Source organism: Oxyura jamaicensis, chromosome 9, assembly GCF_011077185.1.
Source record: "Oxyura jamaicensis isolate SHBP4307 breed ruddy duck chromosome 9, BPBGC_Ojam_1.0, whole genome shotgun sequence".
Lineage (NCBI taxonomy): Eukaryota > Metazoa > Chordata > Aves > Anseriformes > Anatidae > Oxyura > Oxyura jamaicensis.
In genome coordinates, this window is record NC_048901.1 from 3,977,996 (window position 1) to 3,996,189 (window position 18,194).

At 39.6% G+C, this 18,194-nt stretch overlaps 2 long non-coding RNA genes across 2 annotated transcripts; one reads left to right on the forward strand and one right to left on the reverse strand.

The window, feature by feature from the left end:
* Positions 1 to 14,413: 14,413 nt before the first annotated feature.
* LOC118171823 lies at positions 14,414 to 15,675 on the reverse strand. Its single transcript, XR_004753412.1, has 3 exons — positions 15,420 to 15,675; positions 14,842 to 14,928; positions 14,414 to 14,694 (listed from the first exon to the last, which is right to left on the reverse strand). It is a non-coding gene; the product is annotated as an uncharacterized LOC118171823 (long non-coding RNA).
* Positions 15,676 to 16,399: 724 nt separating this feature from the next.
* LOC118171824 lies at positions 16,400 to 18,039 on the forward strand. The gene is made up of 2 exons (XR_004753414.1): positions 16,400 to 16,505; positions 16,787 to 18,039. It is a non-coding gene; the product is annotated as an uncharacterized LOC118171824 (long non-coding RNA).
* Positions 18,040 to 18,194: the final 155 nt, after the last annotated feature.

Sequence of the window (18,194 nt, forward strand, 5' to 3'; positions counted from 1 at the left end):
TAAAGCAAGTGTAAGGATGCTGGCTCCACTGCAGGGAGGTAGGTGTTTCCGAGTACATTAAAGGAAGCATTATGACTGATAAGCTTTGATTTTACCTTCGAATTCATTATGGGACCAAGTATGGCTCATAGCAGCTTAAGTGTTCAGGAGAGAGGCAAGAAGGGAACTGCCAGAACTGAAGTGACTTATTTCTGAAAGAGCATGCCTTCCCCTGGGACCTTGAGAAGGAGGAATAAGAAAAATACCAATGGCTTCATGTTCTCTACATTTATTACTGTAGGATAGATTATTTTCATCTTTTAGGGCTTGAGGAAAGAATGCTCTCTGCATCCTCTACAGTTGAATGCTCAAATGTAGACCTCAGCTGTAGTAAAGCTGGATCTGAAACTATCTTACTGAAAATAATTTAGTTCCCTAGTATCAACATAACCTTACAAGGTAGGTTACAGCTGATATCGGGGCTATCACACTACTGGTTATTATTAACTACCAAAGCTGATCACATTGTTGCTTGGATTCATTCTGATGGCCAAATTCAAGTAAATCAACTTCCTTCTTTAAAGCACCATGCAAAAAGTCTTTCCAATCAAACCACAAATGATACTGGCTACTTGCTTACACTCTTTACTCGCGAGGTCAAGGTGAGCCCTAGGTATAACAATATGCTTGTTTTCAAAGCAGCTTCATAACTAAATTCTTAGATGCCTAACTGCTATAACTATTGATAACAATATTTAAGAATAATTATGACAAGTAATTATGATATGTGCCACCAATGTACAACCTCCTGCTGAGTGTTAGCAGCCAAGAAGACAGCAGCAGAGAAGGGAGGGTGGCTTTGGACCATGCATGTCAGGAGGTGGTCTGTAACCTGCCCTGTCATGGCAGCAGTCCCATGCAACCTGACAGCACGGGGCCATCACCATCTCAGACTGCAAATTCAGCTCATTTCTTCCTGAATTTACATGGGGTTGAATTACATCTGTATTAGGAAGGCATTCTCCTATACCAAAATCCATAGCTTGGAAAAAAAAATTTCCCACTACAAAAGCTAGGATTAAAACCAGATGCTGCTAAGTTTCCACCTTTACCAGTCATGTTAAGATCAGTCATTAACTCACTATATTTTGTACTACTAAATGAGGTAAGAGTTACAAAAAAACACTAACACTTATTACTTGCCAATTAGTTTAACTGGTTAAGCTGTGCCTAGAAAGCATGGAAAATTGACATTAGTTAATACAACGCAGGTACATGTGATGACAGACAGGTTAAAGAAATTATACCTTTATAAAATGCTTTGACTTCAATTTCAGTTTTCATGGAGGTGACAAAAACAAGGAGCTCCATCTGTTAAAATTTCACTTATTCCTTGCAAGCAGCATTTCAAATTCCAGGAACTTGCAGAGGAAGTATTATTCTGCCACTGAATACTTAACAGCGTGGTAAAATACAGTGATTATTTTGGAGATTCTTTCTACAGTTCTTTGAAGTTGCATCTGAGTTTGAAAGACTTCAATGTTTGAACACTAGCATCAAGAAAGCACAGATTTTTCCTTAAAAAAAAAAAAAAATCAAAGAAAGGGTTACTAACAGGGTGAGCATGAGCAACTGTGAATGTGAAAATGCTAAAAAAAAAATCCAAGGCCAACATAATTCACATTCCTAAGACATACAAAAATACATGTGAACAATGTTCTGTAAGCATGAAGTTAAAATGCATACTGTCTGAAAGTATGAAAATTCACATTCAGGTGACTTATAGAAAGTACCAAATAAAGTACCAGTCCTACACAAATTCTTTACTGGACTCCACATCTCCCTAGACTCCACATCTCCATCCTTCCAGTTCATCCCTGCTCTGAACTTCACGACCCGCTGACAGTGCTTGCCTCTCCACACTCTGCTCAGTACCCTGGTTCAGACAGACAGCCTTCCCTAGAGCCTTGGGTCTTTAAGTGCTGTACTTCAGCTGAAGCAAACGCTAGCAGGCAGAGGTCATAGCAAAGCCTACTAGTGAATGTAAGGTAAGAAATTAAGGTAAAGAGCATTAAAAGGGTTCTAAAGGAAACTGAACTGCAGGGGGATCTGCACAGTAAACAGTCAGCAGAAAAAAAAAAAAAACCATTCAAGAGTGAGAAAAGTTACTCTATGAAGCAACTGAGCAGGTATCAAAGTGAAAAAATTGCAGAAGGATCTTTAGATACCAAGCCATCAATAAAATGGCAAGTGAAATTGCATATGAAAGGAAAATAACTAAAACACGCTAGAATTCATCGCTGCCTAATTGCATAAAAATGACACTGGATTTTACGTAGATTAGTTGAGTGGAATATGCAGCTTCATGCCCAGCAGCACTCAGGAATGCAAGTGGAAGTGAAAGAAGGGTAATGAACAGAAAAACAGCACTGCATTGCTTTGCTAATCCGCAGTGCAGCCACTCCTTGGTACTTTCTATAGTTATGATCACCTTCTCTAAGAAGACCACAGACTTCCAAGAAACTATTTGCCTACAGCAAGGACTATCATATGCTTGCCCTATTCTTATACCCCTTGTTTCAGCATCTGCTACTGGCTGCTGTCAAAGGCAAGCCATTAGTTCAGAGGGACAACAAGCCTAAGCCAGTAGAGCTGATCTGGATTCAACCAGGTCTAAAGAATATGCCACAAGTTTTGACTATCCACACCACTTAAAATTATTTAAATGTCAAAAAGAGCAAGGGAATATTTCTATCATTTTTAATCTTTAGTAATTTGAACTTTACTACTTATTCAGGCCAACTTCCCTTAACTTCAAATACATCCTCACATTATAGAATATTTAAAGAGTCTGTCCCTTATTAGAAAGATTACCACGCAGTATTTAAAAACACAAACATCCTTAGTGCATATGAATTCCTTCCTTTTTCTTGGATCCAGTTATTAGTGGTTATATACTTTATAAACTTGTCCAACTGCTGCATTTTAAAAATAAAAACTAGAACCATCTCTCACCTTCAAATAATAGTACAGAAAATACATAACTTCATGGCTTTGAAAAGATTGTAAGAAAAAAAAATTGCAAAGGAGAGGCTTTGCAAATGCTACTGAGTTGATATCAAGAGTTTGCATAAGTCAGGTTTGGAGCAGTTGTGGGGGGGAACGATCAAAACTCAAATTTTGTTTTGTGCCTTTGCTTGGCAAAAGGAATCCAAGTTCAGGCCTTTGACTGAGCATTCCTAAGCATGAGCATTTCTTACCCCCCCACCCCCCCTCCACCCCTGACAACAGGAAGATGCATAAAACATCCATTCCCTTTGCTTACCAACAGCATGAAACTGAATAAATGCTTTACATGTTCTCCATGATGCACAAACCATCTCCTGGTTAAGAAACAGTACTGGAATGCCTCGAATACTAGTGCTCCATTTACTAGTACTCCATTTTCAGATGGAATTGGCTTCAAGGACAACAGGTGGCTAAACTCCTATAGGAAAAGGAACGGCTTTAACAAATATCAGGCACTACTGACCTTATCAACAGATAACTTACAAATACAGGACTTGTTCTATGTACAAGCAAGAGCATGTTTTATTCCTCTATGACGACGGACTGCCAGCAGAATCATGTAGCCTCTTTGGCTGACAAAAATAGGGCATCTCCACATTCGTCCTTTTCACTCCTGGGCTCTTCTGTCAGAATAACTGACCACTCCCACAATCATTCAAACCATTTCATAAACCACTGCTAGCTACCCGACCTTTTTCATCCTGTCCTCAAGGTCTATAAAAATGTGTAGCGCTACTGTACCTTATTGTTCTTAAAACAATAAATGTGTGTCACTATAACAAGTAACCTGGACAAGACATTTGCCTTTCAGAATTTTGTTTTCCACTTCCCATTTCTACAGGCTTCCTCTCCTATAGGCCTATTCTTGCAGTGCACTTCACATCCTTGAAGCTTTGTATTTGAATCAGCTGTACTGATACAGCTGAATTGCAGTGACATCACACTCCTGAAAGTGTTTAAGTGTAGATTTTTTCTCCTGTGCTGAAATTTGCTTTAAAAAACAAGCTCAAGAAATGAATGCAAGAATTCATGGTTTTGTTCACATGTTGTCTTCAACTTCATTCTCAATTTATTTTTGCAGAATGTTTGCCAGCTGTTCCTTTGTTATTTTCATACCTCTCTATATCCGATTTTCTAGTTAAAAAATACTTACTATTTGGCCCAAATTCTGCTTCCTAATGTGCATGATCAGAAGTCACAAGTATATCCAAGAACTGGAATTGGCTCTAGCTATTCACCCACAGTTTGTCATATCCTTGTTTTTTTTGGACTACATCCGTTTCATTTTTCTTAAATGATCTGAGCCATTTTACTGAGGCAGCTTTTAACAGACATGTTTACAGCTAGCAGCAACTTTCCTGAATTTAACGTTACCCAGATTTGATGTTTTTAAATTTAGTGTGAAGCAGTCTTTTTGATAAAATATTTTTGGTAGCTGAACAGAATCCAGTTCTCACGTATCGGCGCTATTTTCAAAATCATTTCAATTAAGGAAGCCAAATTACATGAGTTATATGAGCTTTCTAGCAAACTTAATCTACAGTAAAATACCTGTTTGCCAAGTGTAGGAGCATTCAGATAGTATTGTTACATTCCCCTCCTTTTATAGTTCTGTAATATATTTTCAGGCACTTCTACCACCTCACTCTATATAAACACATGGAAATCTTTTAGACAAGCATACCACAGCCAGACTGTCTGTATACACTATAAGCTTCAGCTGTTAATTTGGCATCTATATTTTGGACCTAATAAAGAAGTATTTTTAATTTAACATGGAAGGCCATATTTAAGATCTGCCTCCACTATTACTTTGTCCTTCATTTCAAAGTGACAGCTATTCATTAGGAAAATGGATCGCCTGTTAATTTGTGTCTTACCATAAGAGACTATTTTTACTAAACTAAGAGTTAGAGGGGAAGAAAGCCCTAAACAGTCTTGGATCAGATGATTACTTTGCGTAAGTAAAAATCCGGAGTAAGCATTGGCAGAACTTACCAGGTTGTAAAATGGCTCCTACTACTGACTCACATTTAACTGTTGTGTAGGCTGCGCTTCACTGGGCCAAGTTGTAGCTGGTTGCTGCTGCAGAGGAAAGTTGAACTCTCCTCTTAGCATCAGCGAGCTCAGGCCCTTGCATAAAATTGTACATAGGAGAAGGCTGTAAAGACTGCTTGCTTACCACAAACATCTATCATTGAAGATACAGATAATTACCCATCAAATTTCTAGGTACTTTCTAACATGAAATGCATGCTATTACAACTGTAGTGTTATAACAACAGATGCTCTAATAGACAGGACGCAACATACACCACCCTGCCTAACTTCAATACCTGGCAAAATACTTTGAGCTGTTAGAAATACCTAGAATAAACCCGGCACTTGACACATACATATTAGACATTATCCTGGAACAGAAAGGAACTAGAGAACTAGATTGATTTGGATTGATTTGCTTCAGATTGTCTGGGCAGTGGGTAGAGGAGAAGCAGTAGATTCCATACCCTGATTTTAGTAAGGAGGTTGGGAAGCCATATCCAGACAGCAGCTGTCTGTTGCTCACTGTCAGGCACAAGGGTACAGCAAAGGAGAGTTCTGCAAGGGGCTGCACTGGCTCTGGTACTGCTTGCTATTTTGGAAGTTGGGATGGTCAAAGTTAATTTGAACTCTAAACAAACTAAAGCAAGCACACAGATATAAGTCAATAGGTGAAGAGACTGAGTTTTCTTGGACAAGAAGTTTCTTGCACTAAACAGGACTGTACAAGTAGCGATCTACAGAAGAGAACCAGGGAGCTCCAGAAGCTTGCAATCATGAGTTACACAAGACGGTCCCTTTGTGCTATCGATCACAATGGTGCCAGAGGGGAAGGACTATTTGTGGACACCAGACTGTAACAACTTAGGTCAATTAGAAAGATCAGGGGAAAGCGCAAAAGTAGTCAAGGGCTAGAAAGAACGACATATGAGGAAAGAATGAGTGAACTGGGGTTGTTTAATCTTAAAGAAGCTGAAGCAGGCAATAAAATAAACAGTGATGAGAGAAAGGAATTCATTCTATCGCCACACCACATAGGCTTAGGGGCTAACAGACTCCAGCTGATGGAAATGACACCAAAGGACACAAGGAAAAGACATCCAAAGATAGAGTTCAGAAGTACAGCAGTGAACAGCAAGGACTGAAGTGGCCTTCACTATAAGGTTTTGCAGCAAAGAAACAGGTGGAAAACAGTGTAGGCACAGCTCACCCCACCTTGGAAAAAAAGGGGTGTACCTTTCAGATCAAACACACACCCCATAGAGCAGGTTGGTTTTTTAGTAGTCCTCTTGTGTTTCTGCCACTGTTCTGAAAGTTGTACCTACCATAGATTAGCAACATTAATTTATATTTAGCGATATCCAAATCTTTCAAAGACTTTCATTACGCTTTCATTTTGAAGACTTTCATTACTGGTTGAACCCCATTTCCTCATGTTTTGTACTTCACCTTACAGAGAACACTGTGCAACTGCTTGTTACCAGCCAGGAGACCGCAGCATGTGCAGCTATGGAGTACTGATCTGCAGGATTACAAACAGGGGCAAGCCACAAGAGATCCCCCTGCCTATTTGTGCTTACTTCTCTTTGGTCAAAGCATACAGAGCATTTCAGCATTTGCCTTGTGAGCTTCTTCAGAAGGAAAAGAACACGATCTCTGCATTTCAGGCTAAGGAAGTGGTTAGGAAGTGATGAGAAACTACATGGCATGCATTGTTTTAACGGTTCCCCCAGAAGAGTTAATTTCTTAGCAGAAGTTACCAAATTAGGCCATCAGTGAATTAAACAAAAGCTTAAGTTAAATGTACAATAAATAAGCATGCAATGAAAGATAAATGCTGCTACTTAAACATGATAAAGAAAGTAGAATTTTTATAGTGATTTGTAAAAAGCTTAGCATTTGCAATAAGCAAGATAAGTTTTGGGGGAAAAAAAAGATTTTGATGAAAAGAGGCTTCGCTTGCATTATTTTTTGAAATGAACCTGCACTCCAAAGTATTTTAATACATTGACAACATCCAGATTTCAGCCAAACTTTTAAAAGTTCTTTTATAATGCCACAGCATAACCTGTTCTATGGCATGGGTGTCACTTGCATCCATTTTGCAGGGAAATTGCATCCCACATCAGAGTAGGTCCAGAAACAGGACTCAAGAAGCTCATGACACCTCCCAGATTATTAATTTCTGGATTTCAGACAAGTTTTACACCACCATCACCACTCCTGTATAGACAAAATGTTTATTTGGAAGCTACTTTTCTTACTCCCTTCACATCTTTTCCTCAATTTTCCATGGCAATTTTTCCCTATTTGTAATACATTCATGCAAACCTCAAATTCCTCTACAGATGAATTTGACTGAGACTGCCACATTTTCTGTTACAAACTATACAAAAAGCACAAACTATTAAGTAGAAGGAAGACATGACCTCTGGGAAATACACCCACACTTGCACACACAAGGTCCCATCAGTACAAAGAGAAATTCACCAGCTGTTAAAAGACTTGCATTTAAATACAACAAGCACACAAAGACTGATAAAAACAAAGCAGAAACCATTATCTCATAGGCATCACAACTTGAATTTATAGATATTGCCACATTATACGTGTATCCCATTTTCAAACAGGATGCTAGCATTTAGGAGACAAAAATAAGAAACCCAAGTTTTCCAAGCAAGGCTTAAGGGACATTTTGAAGTATAAAAAAGCATGTGCCTGGATGAAGCAGTTTTCAGAATGCCTAATAAAATTACTTAGGTAATTGAGTTTAGAAAAGAAACTTCTCAAATGTGTATTTTTTTTTTTAATGGATATGATTCATTTATATATATATATTCAAAGAAAACACCATATTCTTTGCTCTTGCCATCCCATTCTGAACATGGTAACACAGAGACTGGTGAAGTCTTTAAAAGCCTTCCTTTTCCCTACCACCTCTAAAAGCTGCGTAAGCAATTACCTTCTGCCCCAGTTACAGCCACACAGCCTTACGATTGCACAACGCAGCCCAGTTACTCAGGCTTTATATCAACGCCTCAAGACTCACTGTTGAGAAAAGAGTTTGAGATTAAATAAAAGTAGAAACGGGTAATAATTTTCCCCCCCTCACGTCTAGTTATGCAACATTGACTCAGCACCAAAACATTTGCTAAATAGGAAGCTTTTTGAATCATGACTTTTAGCTTAATTTACACTGAAGGTTTCAAATGAGATTTATTCCTCCAAGCATTAATCCAGAGATAAATTGTACACATGGGCATGGATGTTAAGTGGGAACATTCCTTCTCAGTCATCAAGCAAACAGTGTTGAACTATTTTTAAAAAGTAGTAAATAACTTAGAGTAAGAATGACATCTTTTGGATTTTTGCTCTGTTTAAACTGGCAGCTTAAACCTTTATCTTATTCTCACTGAATTTCTACATAGCCACAGTTATGCAAAATTAACCTTCTGCATCTGAAGACTAGGTGCCTGATCTTCCTTCTGCAGAGATTAAACCAATATGCTCCCCTTGGTTTCAGAGATTGGGATTCTGCATTTCTAGAGATCACTTCTTTAACTAAATTGCATTACATTTCATTTCAGACCTTAGCTTGTTAGGGACTTTGTTTTTCAGGATGCAAAACTAACATGCATTTGGTTTGTTTCTAGAGAGTGGGCACAGAGACCCATTAGTGCACAGGTTTAACAGAGATGAGATGCAACACGATCACCTGCTCAACAACCATTTTCAAAGAGAAAATGGTTTGCCCCCATTTGTCCACAAAACAGGTTAGGACGCGATCATGAACATGATTAAGTACCAAGAGTGGTTCATATGCTCAATATCAAGTAGTTCTTTCTTTAATCAATTTTCTCACCTTCATTCACTTTCACACTGCAAGCCTGTCCTGTCTTGCTGCACTAAGTGTTGTGCAAACTCATTACTGAGGACTCTATTTGTCCTCCCAATTCATAATACAACAGTAAGTATTAAATACGCTTATGATACAATCTAAGTTATTATATACCATGTGAAGTTTTTTCTTCACCTGTGAGTTTAATAAAAGTTATTTAAAAAGGCTGAAAATTGCTTTTTCCTGAAATAGCTTGTTTATGCCAAATGTCATTTCTACTTAGCTCAGACTCCACAATGACACTTTGCCTCAACCTCCTTTGCATTTCTGAACACTTGTCCATATCTGCAGGTAAATATTTCAGTTACACAAAAAGATAGCAAAACCACGTTAAGTTTTCACATTTCTTTGTAGTGCTTGACCAGATTTTTAAACGAATAAAAGAGACTGCACATTAAGAAAGTTTTCACTGAAAAAAAAGTACTTCAAGAAGTGTTTGGCTGCAATTCTTAGTGTCTTGAGACTTACTGATCATTTCCATCCTACTGCAAAAGGGCTCTCAAAAAGAGTAATTTTATTGTGGAACTACTTGCATATACAACTACAGCATGCCAAAACTATGCCTTTGAGCACTGCCCTTGATCAAATTCTCACTGCATGGTTCAGAGATGAGAGTTAATCGGGAAACTTCTTCTGCAGCAGTGTCTCCGTTCTAAAATGCTACATTTCATCATGGAATAGAGCATGCCACAGTCCTGTCCAAGAATACACTGTGCCGGTGTTCTAACATGGCTGCAGGAACTGGTTGCTCTTCCTAAGCTTTTCAAGAAGGTTTGAACACCATCTAGCAATGGAGTTACAGCTTTCCGATTACAGAAAATTTCCCAATTGCTCTTGAAGTTCAAGCATGCTAGAAATACTTAGAATTGGCCCTACACAGATATAAATTGGTCTCAGCTTTGAGATGGGCTCCACATTACAGATCAGCCTGCAGAACCAGGATTTACTTAGTACTAAAAAAGCGTCCCCTTGCTTTCAAGACCTCAGCAGGTAACTGAGACACTGGGAACCATGTGAGAGGCTACCCACACCTGCAGCACTCCAGGCAAGAACAGCTCAGACACCCTGAGCACCCACACAGATGCTGCTAGGGCACCTCAGCCCACCTGCAGTGTTATTGGTGGCCATCCAGGTTCCTCCCTACTTCTCCCCCTTGCCCAGAAATGCCACCTGAACACAATGCAAGCATTGGCAGGGACTCCCCAGGCTGTACAGATGCCCAGCAGCCAAGGCAGTCCTTGAGTCATAAAGCAGGCTCTGCCCACCTCTAACTACATGTATCCCCCAGCCATGCCCTGAAAACTGTCCCTGCTTTATGTATGATGCAGTGGAAGAGCTCACAGCACCCCCAGGAAGAGTGACTGGTGATCCCATTCTGACCCCCCCACCACCCAGCACTGGATCCCATCTCACAGGTATCACAAGAGAAAGACTTGATCCCACTGGCGTCCACAGCACTCATTAATGCTACCCTGAGGATGGACAGCTGGGGCCACAGCAGTTTTTGTGGGAAGTTGAAGTGCACCCCTAGAGGAAAAAACATGCCTGCTCTGTAGTCTGCATGGCCATGCTACATTAAGCTACCAAATGGAGAATTAAGCTCTTCACAAATTAGAATTACTCCTACTGGATAGGCTACAATAGTTTCAGAGAAATAAATACCTATTTTAATGGGAATTTGACAATTAAGATGAGTTGGGTTAATGGGATTTAACAGGTTTTTCAGTGTGATCTAATTAATTCTGAAATACAGTCTCAGATTTTGCTGTAGAGACGGCTCAACCTCAGCAGATCCCAAGATAAAAATCTTTTAGGGGCATTATGTACTTAACTGACACAAATAACATTTTAATTACAGTTAATAAGAGTCAGATTTTGTTTTGAATTCCATGATGTCAAACCTGGCATGCTCCTTTAAGGAGTCTGTACAGAGAGCACAATAGATTTTTCTGTAACTCATCTAGACTTTTTTTTGCTCATGTCAGTTTGACCTTGAAGAGAACATGATGTCCTTCGAGATTCTTATTTTAAAGAAAGTCACACTCAAGGCCAACAACTCTTTCACTAAAGAGACCTCTATCTTTAGCTGGTGAAATCTGTTGCTTTAACATGGATTAGAGACAGCATTCCTCGTGCTCCCAGTTTGCAATATAACACAAATACAACTGAGCTCTGACTTCAGAAGCATCACCACCACTAATCCCCATGCTAGATTTTTTTTGTATGAGCCCTGGGAATCTGATGAGATTGGCCATTAAACACAGCAAGGGGATGCAAATCTGAACAAGCTGATTTAAGGTCTGGTCTTTTAATTAGAAAGAAACAAGTCTCAAGTTACTACAGTTTGAATAGTCCAATTGATTTCAGTAAGCATTTTTATGCATTATCCATTATTAAACTATCTGCAAATTGGGGCCATTACACTAACAATCAATTGTAGCTGCTGTCAGTTAATTCATTACATTTGCCCACACGTAACATCTGTTGTTTTTATGGATATCATAAGCTGTCCTTCAGATTTCATTATCCTGCAGCAGTTTAGCAGATAGCCATGAATACTGCCATAACCGGACAAGGATTTCACTGAATACTTCAGTGGAATTAAGGAAATGAGGCTGATAACAACAGATATTTTCCTACCATTACTGTTCCATGGAACTGTGAGCGATGTAAAAGAGGAGTTCAGAAAATCCACAGGACCACGTTTCGCTGTGTGCTATGCTATTCAAATGCACATAGATGCTTTTGTTTACCTGATCCAGAAAGCAAATACAAAACTCAAGCTGAGTAGGGATATTTATCTAAGATAGATAGCTGATCTTTGTGTTTGAGTTATAGCATCTTTTGGAGAGATACTCAGTCATAGCTTGAATACTCTACATGTTGAGGGAACTACCACATGTCTGAGGAAGTTGCTCCAGTCATAATTATCCTTGCTAATAAGAGACTCCCCTGTTTCTAGTCTGAATTTACATAGTTTCACTTTTTGTCATTGGATTTGTGTCTTTTCCTGCTGAATGTAAGAGCTATTTTTCCCCTACAACACTTGTTGACTACTGTCAGCTCTTAACCTTCACCCGGAGAAATGAATAGGCCAAGTGGAAATTTGTCAAGGCACGGCATTTCCATGTACTCTAAAATTGTGGGTTTCTACCATTTTTGGTATTTTGATGTATGCTTTGTGAAATTTCACACCAAAAAGGACAACGTCAATTCTACACCTCCAAGAACATTTCCTGACCTGTCGATGTTTGTGCTCAGTGAACGAAACCCCATAAACTTGTCCTCACACATTAGAATTATTACTTAAATACAGTAACTTTATAATAAATTATAACATATTATAAAAATTATTATAAAATTTATTATAAAATAAAATAATAATAAAGTAATTAGAAAATTTAAAAACAATTAAAGCACATAGACATCTTGGTATGTAATTCCCACTGACAGGATGAAAAATGAAATCAGATTTAAAAGCATGCAGTTTTAATAGCTATGGCTTTACTACAGCCTTCATCTACTGTGAAGCTTGATTTTTACCCTCCCTGGGATCGATATAATTCATAAATTCTTTCACAAGCCCATACTGAAAAGTTTGTATTTTTTCTTCATTGGGATTCAATGATGCTTCTACCACTCTAATGCTGGACATGACTAAAGTCAGGATTCAGTTTTATCAAACAATTTCTTATAACTACCCTTTACTTAAAAGAAGCTAGACCGAGTTCAAGTATTTTTAGAATGCCTGATTTTATCTAAGCTTCATATTTGGGCGTGTCATTTTTAGCTTTAGGCTGCATTTCAGTTCCCAGAACCCTAAAAAAAAAAAAAATCTCCTTAACAACAAAACCACAAACTTTTGACATTTTTCACCCATACTTGAAAAGTCAGTTTTGACAGGAAAGATGTGTTCCAGTAAGGTCTGTATTGTTGGAAAAGAAATGCAAACAAATATTTAGTTCTACTTGGTGCTCTTTAGAAATGGCAGTATAATCCCCTAATCTTCTGAAAACTTATACAAGAAAAGTGATTACTCCAAACAGCACCTATTAACCCACCCCTTAGCTTGAGCAAGTTTCTATGTCAAGACGTCTCCCAAGAAACTGCATAAAGCAGTCACTTCTCAGATCCCCACACGTGTACCCTGCTTTATTTCTTCTCTGATTCTCTGGGGATCTCAATGATTTCTCCTGAGCTGTGTACATACACGCACGTGTGTACTCTTACATATGTACCTACTCTGGCTGACTGCCTTTTTCTTTTTTTAAAAAAAAGTTTCTTTGACCAGTGCCCATGTTGTCTTCCTAGGCCAAATCAATGACTATACCGGGCTACAGCGTGCTGGGCTCAGTGGCTTCTCCCGAAGTTAGTTGCATATGGATATCGCTGCACCTCACAGACGCAGGCGATGCTAGTTTCACACAAGCAGAGAGCAATTCAACCCAAGATCTATAAAATAATCATGACAACATTTGGGCATGTTATTGCCTACTTTAGAGCCTTAACATAAAAACATTCAAAATTTATAGCCACTTCAGTTGCTTGCTTTATTGATAAGGAAAATACTAGAGAAAATGAGGGTAGGGAATTTCTGTTCCTTTATGACAGAAACAATACAAGATCAAAATCCGGGGCAGCTAAGTTCAAGACTTTCATTAAAAATCTGGGTGACTTAATTACCAGTATTAGCAATTAGAAGCCAGGCACACTGTGAAGATATATTTAACGAAACCCATGCCTCAGGCACGAGAGATGACAAGGCATTTCTTCATATTTAATGCATTGCACAATTATTGCAGAAGATTTCGGCCTTCTGCTAAGGAGTGTCTGTGTACAGGTGACTGGGAAACACACGGGAAAAGGCCTGCTCTAGCTCCTGTGGCAGGTGCCTCTACCTCTCTGAAACAGTTTCAGCAGTGCCATCTAGGTGAAAGAATACAGGATCAGTACCAAGGCAATTAAACCCAGTCTTCCTCACCTGTCACAGCTTTCTCCACTCCAGGAGAACAGAATCAGAGTTACTGTGGAGGTCAGCATAGAAATAGCTGTGCTTAATTAATTCAACCTCAAGTTTAAAACTAGATTCAAAAATTACATGAAGCAGTGATATTGAAGAAAATTTGTTACTTATAATTCAAAAGACTTGTAGGGAAATCGTAAGAATTTGTGTAAGCTTAAAACATTGTTTTAGTATAAAGCAAGAACCAGAAACAAAAGTAATTTTGACATAAGAAAATATTTCAAGTTTCTGTAAAATTTCTTTTGAACAAGAAAGTTTGCCCCATTAAAATGTACTGTGAGAAGCTGCATGGAAGCAGCTAGGTGTGTCCTGTCATACACTAAAAGTGGCTTGATCATTTTATCCGGTTTAGGATTTATTCACAGGGTAATCAGAATACTTCACAGAGCAAGTGTTTTTCCCCCCCCCCGCTGTTTTTTTTTTTTTTTTATTACATTCAAGCACATGAATTTCATGAATTTTCTATCCATGACAGATATTGTTAAATGGACACACCATAACTAAAAACATTGCTTCAAAGTCCTTTGCATTTTGAATCAGTTATGGAAGGGTCTAAACCAACATAAGATAGAGGTACAATTTGTCTCAAAGCTGCAAGAAAAATTAAAAATAGTGTCACTCTAAGAAGTTCAGGCAATAGTGATGAAAACTGTTTTCCTTTTAGAGTTCATATACCACTGATATGCTGAGAAAAAAAAAAAAAGACATCAAAAGGATGATCACATATTGCTCCCAATGAACGTTAAATACAAGCACATTTTTATATAATATTGATTTTTTAGATAGCAATCTTAAGTGTCTGAAGTGAGCCACATAAAAGGACCTGACCTACCTTCACCCAGTTTCCAGGTACTTCATCGCAAGTCTCCCTTGCTCTGGAAAAAACGACTTGCTTCTCAGTCCACATCCACTGCCTTCCCTAGAGGGGAAAGGAGAGCTGTGTTAGCAATGCAGGCACAGCTTCCAAAGCCTGCAAGTGGGGCATTGAGCCTGCTCTGGAGCTACCCCACCTTTGTTCCACACCATTCTGCCTCCCATCAGGGGGCCTGTCTACAGGAGGAAGGACCCCACAATTTCCATCCGAACCCCAGCTCCTTGGGAACAACTGATAAAGCAGCCACACGCACCAACAGGCCCTTTCAGACATCTCTCACTTGTTCAGTGCCATAGGTGAGTCATCTGAAAGCTTAGATTTTTGTCCTAATTCTTTAGTATTAGTGCTAACCTTGAATAGTTTTTTCACTTGGTCCCTAGGCTTTTTTCAAGCCAGGACAGGACATCCTTGGAAGACCCCAGCATTAAGCAAGCACTTAGCTCAGCTACCAGGGGATTTTTAACTTACCACACTGGAGAGAAACACCTCGATAGCACCACTAAATAACACCGCACCCCTTCCCCAGGCCCCCTCACCTCCAAGGCACCCACAGGCTGCACATCACAGAGCCAAACCCAGCTTTGCACTGCCCACAGCTTTCCGGCCTGCACATGGCAGCAGGAAGGCGAAGCTCCCAGGACAGCTGAGCCTCACAGCCCCAAACGATACCAGCTCCAAGAGAGGCCCAGGTGCTCAGGCTGGCACATTTATCACACCTGGGGGTGGTTAATCTGGCAGTTGTGGGTGCACTTGGATGTTGCACATGAAGCAAAACTTTTCACCCCATCCCAAACAAAGCTGCCTTTGACACCGATACATCCAGATATACCTGAGAAAATGTTTTATCTGGCAGAGCATTTTACAGGTGCATATACTGTAATTCAATAGGATTGCATGACTCACTCAGTAATCAGCAAGAAGCCTTTTAACAGGCACAAACAAGATCCCAGGAAACTAATACCTTCCAGGAAACTTCTTTCTCACCTTCTAAGAGTCATATAGCAGGGTGAGGAGCAGCTGCCCAGGCTGCCCATGAGCAGACACCTGGCAGGTGCCACTACAAGGTTTCTGCAGAGCCAAATTCAAGACATTAGCAATAAAAATGAACTTCATTGTATTCAGCTGTTCAGAGACAAACATGGGGAAAAACAGAACAGGCAACAACAATGGATCTATACTTGTTAAGTATGCTTTGGTTTTGATATTCACGTATTCTTTTGCAGAAGTTAAAAAGTCATGGCAATGTGTATACTGTTGTTTCTAGGAGGTGTTGATTGAACTACACAGACCTCTAAGAGGAAGATATTGGAGTCATTACACCTGCAACAACTTTATCATTCAGCTACAGTACAATTGGGCAAGGAATCTACTAAGGGACCTGCTGTGAAACAGAGCCCAATATCAAGAGGAAGAAAATATTTGTGTAAAAAGTGCACAAGCAGCTAAGGAAAACATTGTATTAGCAAACCTCTTGGTATTGCCTTTGTTATTTGAATTTCAATTGCTGCCTCCCTACAGGGTCATTGCTATAGGCAAAACAAAGGGAGAAATAAGCCCTGGACTTGTTCAGGTGAACAGAAACTCACACCCATTCCAGACACCCTTGACTTGTTCCACCTCAGGTTTGTGATGAAGTAATGCAGACTAGTTTAGCTTCTGCCACCCACTGAAGTCTCAGTACTATCTGATAGTCAAGTCAGCATTTGTAGGGAGAGGTACCAGCCTTCATTACCACTGGAAAATAAAAAAAAGCTGAGTAGTTTGCAGACACTCAGCCTCTCAGCCCAGGGCTGGCTATGCAAGAAAAGAAGCCAATTTCAGACCTGAAGACAGGCTGAGTGCCTGAAAGCCTGTCTTTTTCCAAGAATATCAAGCTAATAAAAGCTATTACTTCTTCCCACAGATCCTGCTGCCCTCTTAGACTATCATGGTGTCAGAAATGATCTTACAAGCATCTGGGAGCCACTGCTGGCAGGGGCAGCTGAGTTCCAGCAGTGTTGCCTGTGCCAGGCCATCCCTCTCATTTGCCAGCCAGAAATAAAAAGATGTGCTCCCTGTAAGAGGACTTTGAAGGGAGGGTGGCCATCATGTTCACCACAATTAGAGAGAAGACTTGTAAAAAGTATGCTATGGGATTATAAAAGGACAACCTTGCTACTTTTTATGTCTCTAGTTCAAAGCTGCCAGGCCTCTCTTTCTCTGCTGGAGTAAGGCTGATTTAGACCACAAGATACAGACTGTTACAGATAAATTGCAAACTTCAGGCCAAAGCAGGAACAAAATGTAGTTTTTAAAGAGGCAGGTAGAGCTCGCAGAGAAATGCATCAACCCTTCCCATTCATCTCTGACCTTTTACAGAATATGAAAACTCAGTCAATTAAAGAAAACCAAAACTAAAAAGCCAAACCAAAAACCCCAAACCAACTCCAAACTTTTTTTTTTTTTAACTAAACACTACATCTGGATTTACTAAAATTATAGTCAAGACCACTGGAAAATTGCTAGGGTGATAAAACAGCTTGTATCATAACCACCACTTTCATTCTGCTGTGTGGTTTGAGAACTCATCTGGTTTACTCTTGGCATTTTTCTTGTCTGAAAATATGTTGCTACATGATCCTTAGCGGTTAAAACTATGGCTGAGTCATTCTAGTCTGCCACAGTCAACTTATCCTTCAGAAAGCCTGCTCCCACCACAGTGTTTGGAGAGCGATTGGACATGCTTTAGCTCCTGCAGAGCCTCCCACGGAAGGAGGCTGTATATCCACAGCTTGCAAACATACAGGAAGTTTTGTGAAAGGCACTAGCCAAGAAAATGAAAGAAAAGTGTCTAAACAAAGTAAGAGCAAATGCAAAGCTTATTTCTGTAGTCGTTAGCCTCTATCAAAACTTGGCCAGAGGGTATTCTAGAAAACAGACTGCTTCCTGCACATCTCATCTCCCACTTGTAGGCTCTCACCGAGAGATGAGGATCTCTCTACAGATCATCTGTCTGACTGATTAGTCAGATGGGAAGAAAAAAAGGATGCAAGAGAACCAGAACAGGGAGAAATGAGAGATGGAGACAAGGTCGACTGAGAGCATGCAGTGGGATGGAGAGAAGTGAGCCTGCCAAATAAGCTCACTAAAACAAGATCACTTTCCATTGTCCTCCACTTCTGCTTGCCAATACTGCAATGGGTATCCCATGATAGTCTGCAAACCCAGCAGACCATTATTCCCCTGGCTTCTGTCATCACATGCTATAAATATACATGCTTTGAACACTAAAGATGTGGCAAGTATCCCCTTGGAGACTTGCTGGGTTTCCA